The sequence below is a fragment of the Entelurus aequoreus genome, linkage group LG22 (assembly GCF_033978785.1).
Source record: "Entelurus aequoreus isolate RoL-2023_Sb linkage group LG22, RoL_Eaeq_v1.1, whole genome shotgun sequence".
NCBI lineage: Eukaryota > Metazoa > Chordata > Actinopteri > Syngnathiformes > Syngnathidae > Entelurus > Entelurus aequoreus.
This window is the reverse complement of record NC_084752.1, coordinates 25,493,435-25,512,622: the sequence shown is the minus strand read 5'-3', so window position 1 is coordinate 25,512,622 and position 19,188 is coordinate 25,493,435. Positions and strand designations below refer to the sequence as shown.

General features: G+C 41.2%; 1 protein-coding gene across 4 annotated transcripts in view; it reads left to right on the top strand.

Moving 5' to 3' along the window:
- LOC133639184 (gamma-adducin-like) overlaps positions 1-19,188 on the top strand; it is a 225,128-nt gene that overhangs the window by 26,388 nt on the left and 179,552 nt on the right. The window contains exon 1 of one of the 4 annotated variants that reach the window (XM_062032279.1): positions 12,722-12,822. The exons of 2 other annotated variants lie outside the window; for them this stretch is intronic. The gene's annotated coding sequence lies outside the window, so the exon portion shown is untranslated. Of the gene's footprint in view, positions 1-12,721; positions 12,823-18,136; positions 18,206-19,188 lie in introns of those variants that run through there. One more of the 4 variants, XM_062032281.1, reaches the window with a different exon arrangement.

Below are 19,188 nucleotides of genomic sequence, written 5' to 3'. Positions count from 1 at the left end.
CATTTGCAGTGAGCTTCCTTTCAGACAGCTTTAATAAAACAAACAAATATTACAATGTTACAACTGTATTCTTGGCGTTCTCATGCATTTCAAATAGGAGGGGATGAAAGTATAGCTGGTATTATTGCTCTACCTAGTGTGCAAATTGGTACACTACAGCTGAATCAACAAAAAAAAGACAATATGTCAAGTTCCTTTTTACCTAATATTTATAAAAAAATTTGAAGTCATTCGTACTTTATTTTTTTTTATCTCATTAGTTATGCTCCTTTTTATTTAACTTTATTTGTTTATTATGAAGTTAATGTATATACATTTTTTTTAATCTTCATAACATGTTTTATGTGTGTTTTATCCTCTATTTCTACTCGTGGCTCTTACTATTTTGCATGTTTTATTATTTTTACTTTTCAACGTTCCTCAGAGGGAGCCCTCTGCATCAGGGATTATCGGCCATGGCGCTTCGTGTCAGCGTCCTGGTGGCCGTGGTCTGGTGATCTCCTGGTGCAAAGGGCTCCTGTGATAGTGCTTCTTCACCTGGCTCCTCTCTACTCAGCCATGCATTCATTTGTTTGTGTGTGTTTTAGTGTTGTCTCGATACAAATATTTTGGTACCGGTACCAAAATGTATTTTGATACTTTTCGGTACTTTTCGATACTTTTCTAAATAAAGGGGACCACAAAAAATTGCATTATTGGCTTTAGTTTAACAAAAAAATCTTAGGGTACATTAAAGGCCTACTGAAACCCACTACTACCGACCACGCAGTCTGATAGTTTATATATCAATGATGAAATCTTAACATTGCAACACATGCCAATACGGCCAAGTTAACTTATAAAGTGCAATTTTAAATTTCCCGCAAAACTTCCGGTTGAAAACGTCTATGTATGATGACGTATGCGCGTGACGTCAATCATTGAAACGGAAGTATTCGGCTCCATTGAATCCAATACAAAAAGCTCTGTTTTCATCTCAAAATTCCACAGTATTCTGGACATCTCTGTTGGTGAATCTTTTGCAATTTGTTTAATGAACAATGAAGACTGCAAAGAAGAAAGTTGTAGGTGGGATCGGTGTATTAGCGGCGGACTACAGCAACACAACCAGGAGGATAGCAGACGCGCTAGCCGCCGACCTCACCTTGACTTCCTACGTCTCCGGGCCGCCGACTGCATCTATGATCGGGTGAAGTCCTTCGTCGCTCCGTCGATCGCTGGAACGCAGGTGAGCACGGGTGATGATGAGCAGATGAGGGCTGGCGTAGGTGGATAGCTAATGTTTTTAGCATAGCTCTGTGAGGTCCCGTTGCTAAGTTAGCTTCAATGGCGTCGTTAGCAACAGCATTGTTAAGCTTCGCCAGCCTGGAAAGCATTAACCGTGTAATTACATGTCCATGGTTTAATAATATTGTTGATTTTCTGTCTATCCTTCCAGTCAGGGGTTTATTTCTTTTGTTTCTATCTGCATTTAAGCCTCCGTAGCTAAAGAAAAAAGATACGTCCTGCGCTGCACTCTAGTCCATCACTCTCACGTTCCTCATCCACGAATCTTTCATCCGTGCTCAAATTAATGGGGTAATCGTCGCTTTCTCAGTCAAAATCGCTCTCGCTGCATTGTAAACAATGGGGAAATGTGAGGAGCCTTTCAACCTGTGACGTCACGCTACTTCCGGTACAGGCAAGGCTTTTTTTGTCAGCGACCAAAAGTTGCGAACTTTATCGTCAATGTTCTCTACTAAATCCTTTCAGCAAAAATATGGCAATATCGCGAAATGATCAAGTATGACACATAGAATGGATCTGCTATCCCCGTTTAAATAAAAATAAAAATAATTTCAGTAGGCCTTTAAACATATGTTTCTTATTGCAAGTTTGTCTTTAAATAAAATACTGAACATACAAGACAACTTGTCTTTTAGTAGTACATAAGCAAACAAAGGTTCCTAATTTAGCTGCTGACATATGCATTAATAAATTGTCATTTTCCTTCCTATTATTTTGTCAAAATTATTAAAGGCCTACTGAAATGACATTTTTTTATTTAAACGGGGATAGCAGATCCATTCTATGTGTCATACTTGATCATTTTGCGATATTGCCATATTTTTGCTGAAAGGATTTAGTATAGAACAACGTCGATAAAGTTCGCAAGTTTTGGTCTCTGATAAAAAAAAAAGCCTTGCCCCTACCGGAAGTAGCGTGACGTTGTCAGTTGTTCACTTCCTCATATTTTCCTATTGTTTTCAACGCAGCTAGAGCTATTCGGACCGAGAAAGCGACGATTACCCCATTAATTTGAGCGAGGATGAAAGATTTGTGGATGAGGAACGTTAGAGTGACGGACTAGAATGCAGTGAAATACATATCTTTTTTCGCTCTGACCGTAACTTAGGTACAAGCTGGCTCATTGAATTCCACACTCTCTCTTTTTTCTATTGTGGATCACGGATTTGTATTTTAAACCACCTCGGATACTATATCCTCTTGAAAATGAGAGTCGAGAACGCGAAATGGACATTCACAGTGACTTTTATCTCCACGACAATACATCGACGAAGCTCTTTAGCATGAGCTACCGTGATAGCATCTGTCTCAAATGCAGATAGAAACAAAATAAATAAATCCCTGACTGGAAGGATAGACAGAAGATCAGCAATACTATTAAACCATGGACATGTAACTACACGGTTAATAATTCTCAGCCTGGCAAAGCTTAACAATGCTGTTGCTAACGACGCTAAGGCTAACTTAGCAACTTAGCAACCGGACCTCACAGAGCTATGATAAAAACATTAGCGCTCCACCTACGCCAGCCAGCCTTCATCTGCTCATCAACACCCGTGCTCACCTGCGTTCCAGCGATCGACGGTGCGACGAAGGACTTCACCCCAACACAGATGTGGTTGGCGGCTAGCATCGGCTGGCACGTCTGCTATCCAAGTAAGTCCTTCTTGTTGTGTTGCTACAGCCAGCCGCTAATACACCGATCCCACCTACAACTTTCTTCTTTGCAATCTCCATTGTTCATTAAACAAATTGCAAACGATTCACCAACACAGATGTCCAGAATACTGTGGAATTATGAAATGAAAACAGAGCTTTTTTGTATTGTATTCAATGGGGAAGCCATACGTCTGTTCCCCTGGCTACGTCACGTGCATAAGTCATCCTCCAAAGGCTTTTTCAACCGGAAGTTTAGCGGGAAATTTAAAATTGCACTTTATAAGTTAACCCGGCTGTATTGGCATGTGTTGCAATGTTAAGATTTCATCATTGATATATAAACTATCAGACTGCGTGGTCGGTAGTAGTGGGTTTCAGTAGGCCTTTAAGGACAAGCGGTAGAAAATAAATTTTTAATCTACTTGTTCATTTACTGTTAATATCTGCTTACTTTCTCTTTTAACGTGTTCTATCTACACTTCTGTTAAAATGTAATTGTCAGGCTTGTCCCTGACAGTTTGGTTAAGTTTTAGTTTTTCTTCTGTGTTTGTTTTATTTCCTGTCAGCACTCTTATTTTGGTTCAGTTTCCTGTTTGTCTCTCTGAGTGCTGTCCCCTCAGCTGTGGCTGATTGGCACCTGGCCACACCTGGTGTCATTCAGCCAGCTGCTATTTATACCTGCCCTGCCCTCCAGTCACTGCTGGATTATTGTCATTTCTACCTGTTGTGTCGATATCGTTACAGCTACTACTAGGGGCAGCATGGCGTAGTGGGTAGAGCGCCCGTGTCAGAAACCTGAGGGTTGCAGGTTCGCTCCCTGCCTCATACCATGCCGTTGTGTCCTTGGGCAGGACACTTCACCCTTGCCCCTGGTGCCGCTCACACCGGTGAATGAATGTTGAATGAATGATAGGTGGTGGTCGGAGGGGCCGTAGGCGCAAATTGGCAGCCACGCTTCCGTCAGTCTACCCCAGGGCAGCTGTGGCTACGAAAGTAGCTTACCACCACCAGGTGTGAATGAATGAATGATGGGTTTTTAACATGTAAAGCGACTTTGGGTACTTCGAAAAGCGCTATATAAATCCCAGGTATTATTACCTGTTGTGCTACTACTTGTCCTTGTACCTGTCATCGTAGCGGTAAGCTGTTCCTGTTAGCTATTTGTAGTTTGCTTTTTCCTAGCTCTTTTGTTTCGTGTTTTCTTGTTAGCCATTAGCTGTTTCCAGTTTTTTCTGTTTGCTGGTTCCTGTTTTCAGTTTTGGCTATTCCTAGTTCCTGGTTTGTGTTGTTACCTTTATTTTATGAACATTAAATCATGTTTTCCTGGACAAAGCCTGCCATCTCTGCATCTTGGGGTTCGTCACCACCTACACACTGTGACAGTAATAATCATTTATTCTTCTGTTGTTTGGATTCTTTACAATAGTTTTGGATGATACCACAAATGTAGGTATGAATCCGATACCAAGTCGTTACAGGATCATACATTGGTCATATTCAAAGTCCTCATTTGTCCAGGGACATATTTCCTGAGTTTATAAACATAATATAATTTTTTTTAAACGAAAGACGATTTTGTGATGCTAAAAAATATCGATCTAATCATAGTAGTATCGACTAGATACGCTCCTGTACTCTGTATCATTACAGTGAATGTTAGGTGTGGATCCACCAATGGCGTTTGTTTACATTGTGATGCCGGTCAGCTACGGTGTGTAGTGAAGCATGTTTAGCTATTCCTCGTCCTGCAGGGATGATACTTGTAAGAAACATACTTTATTTGTTGCCATGGAGACCAGGATTAGTGATTTAGAAGTAGCTAAAACACTGCAGACTGGGGCTGGACTTTAGCTCCTAGCTAGCTAGCCATGTCTTAAAGCATCTCTTCCTGAGGGCGTTTCAGTGTTATAACTTCACCTTTATCGTTAGTTTTTAAGCCAACATGCGTCCGTTCTCCTTTTTCTGTCTACACACTGTGTCTGCTTGTAAGTACTCTGTGATTGTGCGCTGCCGAACATGCTCCTCTGCTCGTAAACCAGCAATGACACGACGTGACGACGACGAGGGGTGGGGGTGTTGCTCCGACAGCAACTTCACGAATAAACATAGACAAAATTTGAGGTTCTGTGCGGCACAAGTATCAAAGGGAATAAGTAATTGAACATTGCGTTGAAGTTGTCAATCGCACATGTAGGCAACACATGCAAAATATTGCGCAATTTTCATCAAACATGAAACTGTACCCATGTGTGGCTATTCTTTGCAGGAATGAATCAGGTAGTGGTAGAGGTTTACATCTTCAGCATGAAGCCTGAAGTTATTCTGGGCTTAAATGTGGTAATTTGATTAAAGTCTCTGTCACTGTGTGCATTTAGACCCTAATGAGCTCCTCCTGACCTTGTGGACTCATTACATGAAGGGCCAGGTTTACTTCTGTCACATGAGGTTACAGTCAAAATGGAAATTAAAGCGGCAACCCCCCCTTCCATGCCCACTACTTTTACTGGAATGGCTGATTGCTTTTGATTTTAAGACTATGAACTTGTGTTGTAACGATACCAATATTCTATTTTGATACTTTTCGGTAATTTTCTAAATAAAAGGGACCACAAAAAAAGGCTTCTTTTAACAAAAAATCTAAGGGTACATTAAACATATGTTTCTTATTGCAGTTAAATCCTTAAACAACATAGTGAACATACTAGACAACTTGTCTGTTTGTAGTAAGTAAACAAACAAAGGCTCCTAATTAGTCAGCTGACATATGCAGTAACATATTGTATCATTTACCATTCTCTTATTTTGTCAACATTAAGGACAAGTCGTAGAAAATTAATTATTCATCTACTTGTTCATTTACTGTTAATATCTGCTTACTTTCTCTTTTAACATGTTCTATCTACATTTTTGTTAAAATGTAATAATCACTAATTCTTCTGTTGTTTGATACTTTACATTAGTTTTGGATGATACCACATATTTGGGTATCAATCCGATACCAAGTAGTTACAGGATCATACATTGGTCATATTCAAAGTCCTCATGTGTCCAGGGACATATTTCCTGAGTTTATAAACATAATATACTTTTTTTAAAAACGAAAGATGTTGTGATGCCAAAAAATATCGACGTAATCATAGTAGTATCGACTACATACGTGCCTGCACTTGGTATCATTACAGTGGATGTTAGGTGTAGATCCACCAATGGCTTTTGTTTACATTTTGACGCCGGTGAGCTACGGTGTGTAGTGAAGCATGTTTAGCTATTCCTCGTCCTGCAGAAACGTACTTTATTCGTCGCCATGGAGACCAGGATTATTGATTTAGAAGTAGCTAAAACACTGCCGACGGCAGATGGATGTTAGCCACTAGCTAGCTAGCAATGTCTTAAAGCATCTCTTCCTGAAGGCTTTTCAGTGTTATAACTTCACCTTTATCGTTAGTTTTTAAGACAAAATGCGTCCGTTCTCCCTTTTCTGTCTACACACTGTGTCTGCTTGTGTGATTGTGTGCCGGAGAACATGCTCGCCTGCTCGTAAAACCAGCAATGTCACGACGTGACTTCGGTGCGGGACCGGTACGCTTCAGAAGTGGTACAGTACCGAAAATTATTCATTGGTATCGCGGGACTATACTAATACCGGTATACCGTACAACCCTACTATATAGTATCACTTGCATCTAAAAGTCTTCCATAATTGTGAATGCCATTAATGTACTCCTGCGATGAGGTGGCGACTTGTCCAGGGTGTACCCCGCCTTCCGCCCAATTGTGGCTGAGATAGGCTCCAGCGCCCCCCGCGACCCCGAAGGGAAACATCGGTAGAAAATGGATGGCTGGATGGATTAATGTACTCCTTTTAAATAGTCTTTTAGGATAGTCTGTTTCCTTTTTGGGACTCATAATTCGTTAGCAAAATGAACAAAACTTGTCAAAAAAGGTCTAAAGACAGAAAAAACGCAGGAAGTAGGGCTGGGCGATATATGGAATATACTCGATATATCACGGGTTTGTCTCTGTGCCATATAGAAAATGACTATATCGTGATATTCGAGTATACGTTCTCACGCAGTTGCTTTTAGCTGCGGGCATTACACTACAGGCGTTTCTCACTCTTTCTTGTCTCTCCTTCTCACGGGGATATAAAACAAGCACACCTTCTTACATACGTCATATACTGTTGTGCGTGCAACGTCATACGTCCTCGCGGAGCAGAGAGGTAGCGGCATGGGTAACAATAGCTGTGATGCTAGCAGAGCGGTGCGAGTGGTAATACGAGAGAAAGAAGGTGAAAATCTGGTAACAAATGGAGGAATAATTAATTCCCAAGAAAAACAGCAGGGGGTCCATCGTCTGGCGGTGGTTTGGCTTCAAGCGGGAAAATGCTGAACAGACAACTGTAATATGTCAAGTATGCGTTGCTACAAAAAGTAGCAGCACTGATAATTTGTAGCTTTTGAAAAGTCACCCGCTAGAGAATGAGGAGTGCTTGAAACTCCGCATGTCAACATCTCCGGCCGGTGCCACACCAACAAATTGCCCAAGCAACCATTTCCACATCAAAATAGTCAACAACAGAAGGAGATAACGTCCGCAGTAACCTACCACAGAGCGAAGGACATACACTATTTAATTTCCTATTATTCCTATTTTTATTTGACAGTTATTGAAATATCTTGTGTGACATCATGCACAAAAGAGCACTTTATTTGTTTTAAACTATTGTAGTGGCGTTCCGTACAAAAAGTGCACTTTAATTTAGTGTTGTTTTGACATGTAATCTTAGTGACATCATTCACAAAAGTGCACTAATAGCTTGTTTTAAAATGTCTCTGACAATCTTGCACTTTCTGTTTTGGAAATGACATGAATGCTTAATAACTGTTTAATAAATACAGTTTTAGTAAATTGACTTAGTTGTGATTTCCCTCTCTGCATGAACGTTTTGAAATGAGCATATATTAATGCAGTATGAACAAGAATTTTTTAATGTAGACACATAGAATCATCATACTGCTGTGATTATATGCATCAAGTGTTCATTCAAGGCTAAGGCAAAATATCGAGATAAATATCGTGTATCGTGACATGGCCTAAAAATATCGAGAGATTAATAAAAGGCCATATCACCCAGCCTTGGTTCCATCAAGGTTTGTTTTGAAGCAAAAGTGGGCACAGAGCACATCGCTCTATCAATATTATGCCTGTGCATAATGGTGCGTAATGCTTAATCCTTCTGGCGCGGGTCAAAACAAACACTGTGATTAATCATCAATCATTCATGGTCACGCAATATATATATATTTTATTAATCACATTTGTTAACGCGTTAACATTGACAGCCAGTGCCGCTCATTGAAATGAATTCAAATTAATATAAACTGTGCTTGCCCTAAAAACACCACAATTTTAACATGTAGCATGCCCTTTAAAAATACAAACTACGTTTAAATAGGAAATATTGTATAAAAAACAATACAATATTCACAGATAATGTAATCTGTAAAATTATGCCCACCAGCTGCGTTATGTTGAATATATTAGTATTTATACTCTTATTTTTTATTGTGTTCTGATTTGAAGTAGCTGTTTTGTTACGACGTGTTTCATCAGGTCGTTCTTTGTTTAGTTTATGGGTGTTTTTTCTAGTGTTGTTTGGGTTCACTTCTTGTTTTGTTTGTATTCTGTATGCAGTAGCTTTACTCTGCTTCTGAGGGCTTCTCTCCTCACCTGCGGATTGTTTGTGTTGATTATCTCACCTGGTGTTCGAAGGCTATTTAAACCAGTCTCCCTTTGTTCTTGGTTGTGGGATCATTGCAAGAGTTTGGTATTTGTTTGTATGTGGAAGGAACACAAACGGTATGTGGACTTTGAGATTTTTTTCCACTTTGGATTGAGTTTTGTTTATTCGCTCTCCAATCAAGCTTTCCCCTTTTTCACGCAGAGCTTTCCCTGCGCCTTTTTGTGCTTGACCTTTCCGCACTCTGTTTGTGTTACACATTTGGACATTATATTCTCATTTACTTTGCCGTGCCCTGCTGTCTCCACGACAATGGTCCAACCAACAAATAGCGGTTTAATAAAGGCCCACCTGGCATCAGTGGACTATCACTCAGCGCAGCTTTGTCTCAAATCCATCTCAGGTCCATAACGGAACATCGCCAACGTCAGAAGTGTTCAGGGGGACACCAGAGGAGGCTCGTGCACATGATGCGCTCAGTGGAGACAATTATTTTTTGGCTGAAACAACCAGTCAACCACAGTTGGCCAGGGGTCAAGCTTCTCCCACCTCACCTGCTCCACAATTTTCCAGAACCCCTGCTTTTTCTGTTCTGGTTCCAGCACCCCAGTTTTCCAAGGCCCGGCCCCCACCAACTCCGGCTACCCGGCTTCCCAAGACCCACTCACTCTTGGCCTCTGCCCCTGTGAAGGTCGCGGGTCGACAGCTCCTCCAGATGGAGTCTGGAATCCGCTCCTTGGGGGCGCTAGGAGGGTTAGCTGTGTGACTGAAGATGTACAGCTCCTTCCAGCATGGCCGCCGCAAGCGCAACGTCTAGCGAGGCCGCAGCCACCTGCTGTTTCTCCAGCAAGACCGCAGCTGCCTGCTCTGCCGCTACGTCCTGCGAAGCCGCAACCTCCTGAAAGTCCACCTCCTCCTACGGGGCACCTTCCAGAGAAGTACAGCAAGGCGTGGATAGATGAGTAGTACCAGAAGGTGCTGATGGAGATGCAGAACCCATCTTGTCCGGCAGTGGGTTAGCCGCCGCCACCTGCTGACAACAAGCTATCCATCCACTTGGGTAAAACAGAATCCATCCTGTTTGGGTCCCACATCAAACTTAAGAGAGTCAATCACTTCACCATAAAAGTAGGTGACAGTGTCATCACCAGGAAAGATGAGGTCACCTACCTAGGTTCCATTCTAGAGGCTAACCTTTCCTGTGATAAAATGGCAACCAAGGTAATCAAAAAGGTTAACCAACGAACGAGATTTCTCTACAGAATTTCCTCTCTGGTCAACAAAAGCACCTTGAGGATTCTGGCGGGAACTCTCGTTCAACCCTTTTTCGATTACGCATGCACCTCCTGGTACCCTAGCACCTCCAAAACCCTCAAATCTAAACTCCAAACATCTCAGAACAAGCTAGTCAGGTTACTTCTAGACCTCCACCCCAGATCCCACCTCACTCCTACCCACTTCTCTAAAGTGGGCTGGCTCAAGGTGGAGGACAGAGTTAAACAACTTGCACTGAGCCTAGTCTATAAAATCCGCTACACCTCCCTGATACCGAAGTACATGTCAAACTACTTCCTTAACGTAAATGACCGCCATAACCACAACACCGGGGGGTGCTCCACTAACCACGTTAAACCCAGATTCCGAACTAACAAAGGTCTTAACTCATTCTCTTTCTATGCCACATCAATGTGGAATGCGCTCCCAACAGGTATAAAAGAAAGGGCATCTCTATCCTCCTTCAAAACCGCTATAAAAGTTCACCTCCAGGCAGCTACAACCCTAAACTAACACCCTCCCCGGATTGCTAATAATCAAATGTAAACAATCAAATGCAGATTCTTTTTCTTATGCCTTCTGATCTCTCTCTCTCTCTCTCTCTCTCTCTCTATGTCCACTACTTGATGTCCATATCCCCACCCCCCCCCACCCCCCCACCCCACCCCCCCTCCACACTCCTGATTGTAAATAATGTAAATAATTCAATGTGATTATCTTGTGTGATGACTGTATTATGATGATAGTATATATGATAGTATATATCTGTATCATGAATCAATTTAAGTGGACCCCGACTTAAACAAGTTGAAAAACTTATTCGGGTGTTACCATTTAGTGGTCAATTGTACGGAATATGTACTTCACTGTGCAACCTACTAATAAAAGTCTCAATCAATCAATCACCTTCTCCGCCGGCTCAAGCCAAGCTCGATCTAGCTTCAGAGCCGGATCAAGCCAAGCTCGCTCCAGTTTCAGAGCCTGTTCAATCCAAACTCGTTCCATCTTCGAATCCTGCCCAAGCCAAGCTCGCTCCATCTTCGAATCCTGCACAAGCCAAGCACGCTTTAGCTTTGAATCCTGCTCAAGCCAAGCTCGCGCCATCTTCGAATCCTGCCCAAGCCAAGCACGCTTTAGCTTTGAATCCTGCCCAAGCCAAGCTCACTCCATCTTCGAGTCCTGCTCAAGCAAAGCACACTCCAGCTTCGAAGCCCGCTCTGTTACCAGCCTCTCAGGTGGGTCAGACGCTGCCATCCTCGTTTCCAGCGGGTCCTCCGACGATGCCGCTTCCTGCCTCTCCCCCAGCGGGTCCTCAGAAGAGGCCGCTTCCTGGTCAGGGTATTGATTCACTGAATATCATTAGCTTCTTCTTCCCTGTACTATCCTCCACACTCACTTTCTTCGTTGCGGTGGTTGTAAAACATGATATCTTGATCTCTAGCTATAACCTTGTGTTAGCAAGTAACACTGGCTGTTTTAGGGGGGATCTTACATCGTTCATTTGACATTTAAAAAAAATGTTGACTACATTGCCATACTGTAAATGAGCCAGGAATGACACCAAGAAGAATCAGAATATGTCCGTAAACACAGGGCTCTGCTTTGTGAGGTCATGTTTGTGCGCATGCGCATCAGTTTAGACACATTACGTTTACATTAGACATATATAGAAGTCACATATTTTTTTGGTAATGTGAGCGACTACAGTGTGAAGGTAGCCTATGTTCTTGATTTTAAATAAAAAACAGCAGATTGCTCAGTCCAGCAAGTTCTGCTTTAACCACAAACACCAGAGCATCCACATCCTTTGTTTTGTTTTAGTTTTTTAAATCATGGTCACCTTTTAGCAAAAAATATACCTGTTATGCAAAACACAAATGTCCACTGCAGAGGACGCTGGTTCAATGCATATTGTGTGTATTTGTCTAAACTGAAACGTCTAACATTAAGATACAAATTTGACTTCCATTATCTTCTGGTAGTTGTTTAGCTAATTGAGATGATTACTGTAGCGACTTGATGAAGAAAGTTATGACCGGGGCGGTATAGTTCGGTTGGTAGAGTGGCCATGCCAGCAACTTGAGGGTTACAGGTTCGATCCCCGCTTCCGCCATCCTAGTCACTGCCGTTGTGTCCTTGGGCAAGACACTTTACCCACCTGCTCCCAGTGCCACCCACACTGGTTTAAATGTAACTTAGATATTGGGTTTCACTATGTAAAAGCGCTTTGAGTCACTAGAGAAAAAGCGCTATATAAATATAATTCAATTCAATTCAATTTGTCAATGAACGGTGAATTTACGTGCTCATCTTGCATGCCTTGTGTAATCCCCAAAAACTGCTCTTGTTCTTCCTTTCTTCAAGAAAAGAGGCGTTGCAGAAATGTATAACGAGCTGTCAGGCTCATAAATAATCTAGAGGCACATCTTCTTCTAAACCCGCTGACCTTCTGTACATTTGCCTCAAACATGGGCTAATGTTAGACATGGTATCCAGCGAGGGTGCCTGACAGGGTATATTTTGGGAGAGGCATGTAGTCCGAGTCTTAAAACGAGGAATTGTTGGTTCCACTTACTGATATTGTTGAAGATGCTAAGAATCATGTAGACATTCGCTGAATTGATAAATGTCAAGATGAAGGGGTTGCATTAGTGCATTAGTACCCAGACCACTTGAATTCTTATACTTACCTGCATAATGAGACTTTATTGTTGTTATTTTTTACACAGAACCAAAGAGAAAGGTCTGCCTCCTGTGCAGCTCGTGTTCCTTTGAGGAAAAATAGAGGATTGGCACAAAATATTTCTGAGAGAATACCTGGAAAACATGAAAGCACGACTGCCACTCCGAAAAGCCGAGTAAGCAGGCAATCCCTTTCACTTTAAAACTGAGCAGTTTACACTAGATTGGCTGGACTTTGTCTCTCCATAATCCCCCTCTTGGGCTTAAATAATTGATTGTGAATTGATTCATGCTCAGCTGGCTCACTTGCTTTTTCTGCCCCCCAACAATCACTGTCTGCTTTGTTTGCATTGCTAGTCAGCATTAAAGCCAAGGTTTTTTTTGTGCTCATTAACTGACATGTTCAAAAACCAGCAATTTATAACAGATTTGAGGTTTGCTGGTGAGCAAACGGAGCAAGTTACCATAACAACAAATTTGAATTTATGGTATTCTTTTTAAGAGAAAATGCTAAGTTTTTAGCACATTGAATGGAACCTCTTGGTTCAAATACAATTAGTTTAGGGATGTTGGTCAACCTCCAATTGGTTTACATATGTGAAATATCTGTTTCCAAATTCCACAGGAAACTATGGAAATACAAACAATCTGTTTCATCACATAAGTTTTAACTGTAGTCACAGCTGTAACACTTTGCGTGTATTCTTTTGTCCTTTCACGTACGTCCTTTCCTAACATCCATTGAGGCTGTTGCCAAAAAGGCCAACAAAAAATAAAAATCCACTAAATTGTGCTATTTTAACTACAGTCGTGGTCAAAAGTGTACACACACTTGTGAAGGACATAATGTCATGGCTGTCTTGAGTTTCCAATAATTTACACAACTCTTATTTTTTTGTGATAGAGTGATTACTTGTTTGTCACAAAAAACATTCATGAAGTTTGGTTCTTCTATGTATTTATTATGGGTCTACTGAAAATGTGACAATCTGCTGGGTCAAAAGTATACATACAGCAATATACATGATCAATTTTAGTGATGTAGAAATGTTACAATCAAATCAAATTAGCTTCATGGCATGGTCTCTTAACTTCATGTGAGTGATTATGATTGACAACACCTGTTGATTTCTTTGAGCCCATATAAATAGGGCTCGTGTGATGCAGTCATTCGACTCGGTTACAAACGCGACAATGGGAAAGTCAAAGGACCTCAGCACAGATCTGAACGAATCATTGGCTTGAACAAGTCAGGAAAGTCACATTTTGAGCCATTTCAAAGTAGCTTAATATCTCAAGAGCAACTGTGCAGACAATTGTTTGAAAGTATAAAGTGCATGGCGCAGTTTTGTCACTGCCACGATCAGGAAGAAAACGCAAGCTATCACTTGCTGCTGAGAGAAAATTGGTCAGGATGATCAGGAGTCAACCGAGAATCACCAAAAAGCAGGTCTGCAATGAATTGGAAGCTGCTGGAACACAAGTGTCAGTGTCCACAGTCAAGCTTGTTTTGCATCGCCATGGACTGAGAGGCTACCATGCAAGAAGGAAGCCCTTGCTCCAGAAGTGACACCTTAAGGCTCGTCTAAAGTTTGCTGCTGATCACATAGACAAAGATAACACCTTCTGGAGGACAGTTCTGTGGTCAGATGAAACAAAAATTTAGCTGTTTGGCCACAATACCCAGCAATATGTTTGGAGGAGAAAAGGGGAGGCCTTTAATCCCTTGTCTACCGTCAAGCATGGTGGTAGTAGTATTATGCTCTGGGCCTGTTTTGCTGCCAAAGGAACTGGTGCTTTACAGAGAGTAAATGGGAAAATGAAAAAGGAGGATTACCTCCAAATTCTTCAGGACAACCGAAAATCATCAGGCCATAGGTTGGGTCTTGGGCGCAGTTGGGTGTTCCAACAGGACAATGACCCCAAACACACGTCAAAAGTGGTAAAGGAATGGCTAAATCAGGCTAGAATTAAAGTTTTAGAATGGCCTTTCCAAAGTCCTGACTTAAACCCCATTGAGAAAATGTGGACAATACTGAAGAAACAAGTCCAAGTCAGAAAACCAACAAATTTAGCTGAACTGCACCAATTTTGTCAAGAGGAGTGGTCAGAAATTCAACCAGAAGCTTGCCAGAAGCTTGTGGATGGCTACCAAAAGTGGCTTATTGCAGTGAAACTTGCCAAGGGACATGTAACCAAATTAATATTGCTGTATGTATACTTTTGACCCAGCAGATTTGGTCGCATTTTCAGTAGACTCATCCATCCATCCATCCATCCATTTTCTACCGCTTGTCCCGTTCGGGGTCGCGGGGGGTGCTGGAGCCTATCTCAGCTGCTTCGGGCGGAAGGCAGGGTACACCCTGGACAGGTCACCACCTCATCACAGGGCCAACACAGATAGATAACATTCACACTCACATTCACACACTAGGACCAATTTAGTGTTGCCAATCAACCTATCCCCAGGTGCATGTTTTTGGAGGTGGGTGGAAGCCGGAGTACCCGGAGGGAACCCACGCAGTCACGGGGAGAACATGCAAACTCCACACAGAAAGATCCCGAGCCCAGGATCTAACCCAGGACCTTCGTATTGTGAGGTACATGCACTAACCCCTGTACTACCGTGCTGCTCGTAGACTCATAATAAATCCATAAAAAAAAAAAAAATTCATGAATGTTTTTTGTGACCAACAAGTATGTGCTCCAATCACTCTATCACTACAAAAATAAGAGTTGTAGAAATGATTGGAAACTCAAGACAACCATGACATTATGTTCTTTACAAGTGTATGTAAATGGGAACAACGAGAAACCTTGGAAGAGACTGCAGATGTGGGGACCCCCTCCCGGGTGACCTGTGCAATGGATGCCGAGTGGATACAGTTAGTAACATGGTAGTCCTGTTTATATTGAGACCTTTTCCAAATAGGGATGCAACGATTAACAGGTTTTACTATTAACCATGATTAAAAACATCAGTTATCCAATTGCAAGGGCTCCACTACATCGTGTGTTTCAGTCCTCCTCAGTCGCTACAATCGGACATTATGTTGGTACGTTATTTTCTGTACAATCTGCACGGAATGAAAACAAAGTTACACCATTGGAGCACACACTTATATACACACTAGAAATGCGCGGATAGGCAATTATTTCATCCGCAACCGCATCACAAAAGTCGTCATCCACCCGCCATCCACCTGAACCAACATTTTATCAAAACCACACCCGCTCGCCACCCGCCCGTTGTTATATATCTAATATAGACGATGCAAGGCATTAGTGAGGTTAGAAAGCTTTTGCCTGTTAAAAAAAGGAGACTGATCCAATGCAGCAGAGACATTCAATGCGTGCCACGCATTAATATCTCTTGGCCACGCATTTGTGGCTAAGAGATATTAATGCGTGATAATATCATTTATCATTTCCATTAAGAAACTGTTGACTATTGTTGCCAATGCCCTCAGATCAGGAAGGCGTTCGTCACACTTTGTGTGCGCAGTTGCATCAAGCAGAACGATGCTTTTAAGAAGTTAAAAAAATGTTTTAGAAAGACTAGGCCTATATTTTCGTTAGGTAAAAAGACATTTCTGAATTTATTTAAATGAATATTAACTTTTTAACGTTATAATGCTCAAATAGGGACGAGGGCGGGGTGCACAGTGAAACGGTGAACAATTTCGCGACAAAGATGAACCTTTATTGCAGCCATGACAAAATATCAGACAATCTCCATTGTCAACGACAGGCAGGAAAATAAAGATAAACACATAGCCTATGTTGTAGGCATAGGCTCATACGTTTTTAAGTTGAAATAAAAAAAATAATAAAAAAATTGCCTCATAAGCCTTAGGCTGTCAATCACGCGCACAAACTTAAAGTATACAATAACATATGTATGTCATCCCTATTTAAACAAAAATAAATTAAATAAATAATAATAATAAATTACCTGCAACTTATTGACCAAGGCAAATAGCTGAAGGGGGGAAATCAAACCTATCAGACTGCACTTTATCATCAAACTTGAATTATAATGAAAATAGACGGTCGCGACAAACAAAGCAGGCTGTTTCAAAGAGCGCTGCTCGTTTTTCGTATGTGGGTAACAACATTAACTATGTATATATATTTCCGAATGGGTTCAACCGCCACCCGCCCGAATCTGTTTAAAAAAATTTTTTTTCGTCATGTCACCCGCCCGACCCGCGGTTTATCTGCGGACACCGCGGTTGTGTCCGCAAACCGTGCATCTCTAATACACACATATTGAAAGACATGCTATTATGCTACATAAGCTTAAAAATGACAGCAGAAAGTAGCAACTAAACGGCTATAAGTCCAATTATGTTAGTGCAAGTTACTACTTTATCAAACTGTATTTCCTATATAAAAGTTTTTTGTTTTTTAAAGGCATGCTCCGTGTTAAAGTTGTGCTGTTTTGGGAAGGCCAAGCACGAATCAAATTCATTTAAATTCATTTCAGTGGGCGGGGCTGCTCTGAGATGCAAGTGATTTGAGTTACGAGCTCGGTCGTGGAACGCGATGTGCTCGTAAATTGAGATTCTACAGTAAAAGTCCAAGTTTGTCTTTTACGCAACGGTTATTTTTCAGAAATATGTAACTCTGACAAAATAAATAGACCAAAAACAAATGTCCATTGCAGAGGATGCGGGCCCTCAGGAGGATATGTTAGTGTTTGGCAGTCTCATGATTGAAAGGGCTATAGATTATCTGTCCAGTGGTCTTACACAGACTTGCTTGAAAGGGGCTGAGGGTAATGTGATGATGTATTTGTAGATTGGTGTTCCCTGGCTGTCAGTGCATGTGTGTGGAAGCCTTGAGTGTGAACTAAAATGAGAATATTAGCTTACTCATCACATGCTAATGTAATTTTCCCTCTCCCTCATCTATAAGCTAATACACGTGACTCAAGCAATGCCAGCTCAAAAAGGGTGTGTTTGAGTTTTTGCAATTTAAAGTTGGGAAAAACAAGTGTTATAAATAGGGCTGTCAGAATCAGTGCCTTATCGGCTCTGTATTTTGGAGTTGGTTTAGTTATTTTAGTCTTATTATACAAATTACCAAGACTTTCTGCGTTTGATGGTAAATTCTGTTTTTATTAGCCTATTCTGGGATTCTGTCAATGCGGAAAAAATACAAATAACCTATATAATTCCAAAACAAAGCTAACATTTACAGGGCATCCAAAATCTATTTACAGAGCTTCATTTTTCACTTTTTGTTATTACAGCCTTATTTCAAAAAAGAATAAAACATTTTTTGTCTTGGAAGATCTACCGACAACACTTCATAATGACAATGTGAAGTTTTTTTGTTTTTTTTTAAATTGCAAATGTATTAAAAATAAAAGAATCACATGTACAATGGTATTCACAGGATTTGCTCAATACTTTGTTGATGCACCTTTGGCTGCAATTACTGCCTCACGTCTTTTTGACTATGATGCCACACGCTTGGCACACCTATCTTTGGGCAGTTTCACTTATTCCTCTTTACCCATTCCTCTTTGCAGCACCTCTCAAGCTCCACCAGGTCAGATGTGTTGGTTTTCACTCAGGATGTCTCTCTACATTGTTGCATTCATATTTCCCTCTATCCTGACTAGTCTTCAAGTTCCTGCCGCTAAAAAAACATCCCCACATCATGATGCTGCCACCACCATGTTTCACTGTAGGAATGGTATTGGCCTGGTGAGGAGCGGTGCCTTGTTTCCTCCAAAGATGATGCCTGGCATTCACGCCAAAGAGTTCAACCTTTTTTTTTTATAATCAGGCCAAATCATTTAGTTTCTCATGGTCTGCGAGTCTTTCAGGTGCATTTTGGCAAACTTTTTACAAAGAAATCTGTTTAGCCACTATACGATTTACCACCTGATTGGTGGATTGCTGCAGAGATTGTTGTCCTTCTAGAAGGTTCTCCTCTCTTCACAGAGGAATGCTGTAGTTCTGACAAAGAGACCCTTGGGTTCTTGGTCACCTCTTTGACTAGACTAAGGTGAAGGCAGCAATGTACAGAGACATCCTGGATGAAAACTACTTGCATGCCATCCAACCTGATGTAGCTTGAGAGGTGCTGCAAAGAGGAATGGGCAAAACTGCCCAAAGATAAGTGCGTCAAGCTTATGGCATCGTATTCAAAAAGACTTGAGGCTGTAATTGAGCAAAGTATTGACCAAAGGCTGTGAATAATTATGTATATGTGATTTTGTTTTGTTTTTCATTTTTAATACATTTGCAAAAATAAAATGTTTTTTTTTTACATTGTACATGTATTTAATTTTGGAATAAGGCTGTAACATAACATGTGGAAAAAGTGAAGTGCTGTGAATACATTCTGGATGCATTGTATTTTGCTGCTCTCAGCTGCACATTTTGCTTCGAGTTTGATCACGCTGTTCATATCAACGATTCTGTTTACTACCGCAGGACCTTGTAACCGGGTCCATATCATGTATACCTGTGGTAAAAATATTAGCTACACCCAAAATATTAGGTACCTTCCGTTCATTCTAATTC